This window comes from Microtus ochrogaster, chromosome 2, assembly GCF_000317375.1.
Source record: "Microtus ochrogaster isolate Prairie Vole_2 chromosome 2, MicOch1.0, whole genome shotgun sequence".
NCBI classification, from domain to species: Eukaryota; Metazoa; Chordata; class Mammalia; order Rodentia; family Cricetidae; genus Microtus; species Microtus ochrogaster.
This window is the reverse complement of record NC_022010.1, coordinates 92,920,932-92,926,931: the sequence shown is the minus strand read 5'-3', so window position 1 is coordinate 92,926,931 and position 6,000 is coordinate 92,920,932.

Sequence of the window (6,000 nt, the reverse complement as noted above, 5' to 3'; positions counted from 1 at the left end):
AATTTCTTAAACATTTATTTTATTTATTTTATTTGTCACTGGCAGAGGATGGAGTTTGTGCATTTCTTGTAAGACCCAGTAGAGTCCAGGAAAGGGTGTTGGATCCCTGAATCTTGAATTGCCGAAGGTTGTGACCTGCATGACACTGGTGTGAGTATCTAAACTCATATCTTCTGGAAGAGCAGTATATGTCCTTAACCACCGAGCTGTCTCTTCATAAAATATTTTTGAGATTATAATATATTTATATCATGTTTCCTCCAGACCCTCCCATCTCCCCTTGTGCTCTTCACATTTATAGCCTTTCTCTTTAGTTGTCTTCACACACGCATACACTCATGCATGCATGTGCACACACACCTAAGATATAGAAATACAACCTCATCAGTCCATATAATGTTACTTGTCGGTACATTTCCAGGGTTGACCATTTGGTATTGGATAACCAGTGGGTGTGCTCTTCCCTGGGAAAGACTATTCCTCTGGCTCTTGGCATTCTTTAGTTGCCTGTAGTTCTTTGTCTAGGGTTGATGCTTGCTGGGTTTCCCCTGTCCTATGGTATCATATCTGTTGGTATCATCTCTGTTCAGGTCGGAGACTTCACGTAGGTAGCATTTGACATTTCTAGCAGACACAATCTCACAGCAAAGTCTTTCATTCTCTGACTCTTATAATTTTTTTCCCTTTTTCTGCAATGATTCATAAACCTTTGGTTCAGAAGTTGTGTTTTACATATGTCAGTAGGTTCTGGGTTCCATAACTCTTCATTTTGATTGGCTGTGATTTCCTGTACTGGTCTCTGTCTGTTAAAAAGAGAAGTTTCCTTGATAAGAAATGAGAACTACATTCATCTTTTGGTATAGGGACACATGTTTAAAATAGAGTTAAGTGCTATGCTGGCTTAGTAAAGTGACGGTTATAAGTTCTCCTCCAAGATACATATAAATTTTGATAAGCATTGTCTTATTCAACTGCTAAGTCATAAAATGCTCCAAGAAATGAGTGACTATAATACATCATAAAAGAAATATTTCTTCAGATTGGATACAAATGTGAAACATGCTTTGGGTTAAACATTACAAGGTAAACAAATTATTTCTTTAGGGAAAGTGATTGAATAACAGTTAATATTATTGTATCAGCCAGTTGTTCTTCACTGTGTTTGCCAAAAGGGTAACCATGTACGGAGGAACTTCTTTTTCTTGAATTATGTAATCACAGACACTCACTGGGGAGGGGAAATCTTTTACTTCTAATGTCACTTTTCCCTTCCACTTAGATCATTATCTACCATAGTAGAATCACCTTCTACTACCTTGGAAGCCCAGAATGTTGCTATTTTCCACAAGGTAACTGACCGCAGTGAGAGAATGGTACTTAATCTTCTATTTCTACAGATGCTGTATGGTGAACAAGGAGACCAAGTGGATCTGGCTTTGTGGAAAGGATGTCAGGGCATTCTACCCAGGCTATGCCAAATGATCTGCCTAAATTATGCAATATCAATGCAACTATAATGATCCCTTGAGAGTAAGATGGGTTAGCATAATATAAATTTAACCTGCCAAATATTTAGAGGCTGAAGTTGAAAGTCAGCTGTGTTCCAGGACTCTCTACTAGCTTCTGATGGCTAAGGGCAAACCAGGTATTCCTTGGATTATCACATTGCCTTTCCAGTGTCTATCTCCTCATCACATGGCTGTCTTCTCTGTGTCTACACTTTTTCTCCATCTATATTGAGTTTATTCATTAGTACTAGGGTCCACTATGCTTCTGTATGGCTTTGACTTGATTATTACACTATAAAGATCCTACTCTGAAATAAGGTCACATTTTTAATAGCAAAGATCAATTTTTTCAGATCACTTCCCCCATGAGACTGGATATTTCTTTCATTACCACTGGTTTCACTCTGTTTCTCACAAAGTGGAACAAATTTTCTAAAACTGGGTTATACTGCCATGTTTTCCACCCCCCCCCCCGACTGTCCCCCAGAAGAGTGAAGGATCACATGTATGTAGAGAAAAGGATGTTAGCTTCACATCACTCGTAATATTAAGTCATTAACTATTCAAGAAGAGGCTCTTGCTTCCTTTTCCCACTTAGATGAAACCGGATGTTTTTATATTTCATACTCGAGTATAAACAGTGGCGAACAATGTTTTATTGTGCACTCATGCTATAACAAAGGGAAAGAGTGTCAAAAACAACAGGACTGTCTCAGTTATGTTCTCTTACTGTGCTAAAAGTCCATGACCAGGGCAATTTAGAATAAAGTTTTTTTGACCTTAAGGTTCTAGAAGAAGAGTCCATAATGGCAGCAAAGACACAGCAGCAAGTGATTGGAGCAGGGACCTGAGAGATCATAATCTCAGTCACAAACGTAAAGCAGGAATCAGAGAGTGGGCAGGACGTTGGGCAAGGTTATAAACTGTCAAAGCCCACTCACAGTGATGGACTTCCTCCAGCAAGATCTACTTCCACAACCTCCCTAAATAATGCCAACCATGAACCAAGGGTTGAAACACATGAGCCTATGGAGGACATTTCTTATTCAACCCACCACAGAGGAGGATGAGGTCAGGCTCCCCAACTTGGCATGCTGGTATACCAGCCAGACATCTGATATAAAGGAAGGAATATTAACATTCTCACTGCTAAGTCATCTTGACAAATTGAAGCTTCTCCCCTTATAGCCTTTCCTTGCTTCTATGTAAATAACAGCGTTGTCATGGTAACTGGCATACTAGGAGACTATCCATATAGGTCCCTTTCTCTCCCTACCTTTCCTCCCTCACATTTGCTAAAGAAACAAAAGGTTCTGCTCTGTCTAGCTACCAATTAACAGAAGTGAGGGATAGAGGAACATAACAAGTGAAACCATTGTTTGAGTAAACAAATTCCAGACCTTAGGAATATCTCCAGAACCGAATATCACATTTCTTCAAGAAAACAAAAGACAAGAGTATCCTCGAACTTAAAGGAAATGCTAGTTGCTTGGAATGCAATTCAAATAAATAAACTGAACAGCAATTTAAAAGCTCCATAAAATAGTTGGGAAAATGTGAACACTGACAAGGTATTTGATATGTAGGGAGAAATATTGCCATTCTCGTGGTAATATTTGACAGTCAAGGTAAAACTTGACAGTTTTGGAATATTATTTTATTTTAAGAGTTTTACACTGAGATACAATAACATAATGTCTAAGAATTGCTCCCAATAAACAAAAAGTGAGAATGGATGAAGATAATGAAGAAAAAAAAAGTTATGGTCACGTATTACTAACTAATGAAGTCGGATAATGAGCATCTGGGCTTATTTTTTGAACTTTTTCCTTCTGTTCTTATTCTACAACATATATGGAATAAAATTCTTACTTAAATTATTAAACTTTAATTCTGTAGTGCTACGCTATCATTACATAAACTGAAAACTAAACTTCTGTTTATAATAACTGTCTGGAGTTCTTTACGGTCACAAGTAACAAATTATTTTAACACACAGCAGTGGCTCTAGCAAACCTTAAAGTGTGCTAAAGTACCGTTTCAATAGTCTATTGTCTGTTTAACAAATTTCCCTTTCCTATTTATTTATTCAATGGATATTCTTTATAATTTAATACACCCAGGGACAGTTCTAGATGTCAAGAATGAACTATATAGTCCCTGTCCTGAGCAAACTCATAAAATATAGAATAAATAATATGAACAGATAGATGATGAGTGGACCTGTGGTAAGCGTTAGAGAGTTACAAGTACCAGATGCAACAAAAATGTACCACAAGACCATCTCATTTCCTCTCTGGATGGTGGTGGACAACCAAGAGTTCACAGAGCAAAGCATCCCTGAATCTTACCTCCAATAGAAGTAGGGAAACCATGGCAGAGTTTTGAGTAGGTAATACATCATGACCCATTCTTCACATTCATAAGCAACTCAAATTTAACAGTAGTAACCAGAAGTTGAGCACACGGTCTCATTTTGGTGCAGAAAGTCTGGACTCAAGTATTAGTTTTGTCCTTACCCCAAGCACTGGTACCTTCATCACATCTAATACACAGCAAAGCAGAGATTCCTCCTCTGAGCATTATTCAGGAATAAATGGTATGGTCCACAGCAAGTGCTTTGAAAAACTGTGCCCATTTTTTACATGAGAACAGACATGAACTTGAACCACCAAAAGAAATCCCAAGAATTTGATTAATGATAAAAGGAAAACTACATTTCCCGTCTGTTAACTATACTTCTTTTGAAAATCAACAATTGACTTCTGGAAGTCCATAAAACCATAACCAATCTTTCAAAAATACAAATAACGAAGTTTTAAACAGATGATGAATGTGAACTATTGCCAGGTTGGGAGGCTAATAACACTTCTGAAGAATCTTCCTTCTGTTCGCAAGCTGTGTACACTGCTCACTAACAAGAGCATCAATGCATCCGAAGCATATTATAGCATCAAAGTAGCCCCAGCATCACCTTCTCACCTTCACAGGCAGCTGTCACCCAGCCAATAGCTGTGAAAATTACAGCTTGGCTATGTTCCAGGTTAACCTGTGCAATGGGGCTCCCACTTAAATATCTCACATTGTACTGTTCATACATTTTCAGGTTTTCATGAAGACTCTAATTTTTATTCATTAACACTATAAAGCGGGACACTTCTGGGAATATATTCAACAATTTAACTTTTGTGAACTTCATGACAAGATAATAAGTAATTTTTGTTGTCTTCCAATATTTCATGGGTGTTGAAGTATAGCTAGGTGTTAAGACACTTACTTGGCATGGATGAAGACTTAAATTCAATCCACAGCACTATAAAAATGAGATGTTGACAAACATTAAATTGTTTTAGTAACTGTTGTGTTCAGATATCTATTTCTTTTTTAGAAATCTATTTCTTTTATTGCTGTATAATAGTTTTTAGAGTTATTATTTTTACATATTCAATCTAAAGTTGAACAGCAATGAGTAACTGCTTTTGTCCCTGCCGCCTGCCATGCAGGAGGACATCACCAAATTTCAGCAAAGACTCCATAGAGATGAAAGAATACTGCCCAATGGGAAGGCAGTTGACTTGCAGGCTGGGGTTGCAATTGATGCTATGACTTCCATAATCCTTTAACTGATAATGAGACTCTTCTTATATCTGCCATAAAATAAATGAAATGAACTAGCTTGGAGGTCACAAAGTTGGCATCTCTGGACAGAGGTTTACTGCAAGCCAAATCTATATTTTGTGCATTTTGCAAAATGCTAATAAGAACGGACATTCACTTTCTAGTGTATGCCAGATCCTAGTCTTCCCCTCGGTGTTTTCTGTTCAGTTATTAGACTTTGTTTTACAGATGTTGTAGATTTTTTGAACAGAAAAAATAATCAGATAGCAGAATCCTCATATGTCCCACATTCTACATAAATATTATAGATGCATTATTATTATTAACTAAAGTTGCTATTTCCCTATGTCAAACCTAATGGATGCTTTCTGTTTCAGATTCCCATCCATGCTCCTACAATGCATTTCCTCATCAGATTGCTATAGACTTCTCTAAGATGTGACTGTTTCTCAAATTTTTCTTTTTTTTTTTTTGATGACATTAACAATTGTAAATGCTGGTGAAGTATTTGATAGGATGCTCATCTTTTGGAATGTTATGGTGTTCTTATAAATACACTAGCAGTGTGAGTTCTGGAAAGTAGATCACAGAGATAAAATGTCAATACTATCAGACCCAAGGTACATACTCTGCACACAATTTATGACAGTGGGCATGCTCTCCATCACCTGGCTCAGATATTGTGTCAAGCTTTTGTAATGAAAATCTAACTTTTTCTTCAACCCCAACTACTTTAGAAAGAAGCCAGGATGTGCAACTCATATTTAAGGGGTATAAATGTTCCCACTCCCCAACAGTACAGTATCTACATAAATAATTTAAAATGTCTCTTCATGGAATTGTGATTTCTTTGCTGTGACTTCGTAATTTGTTC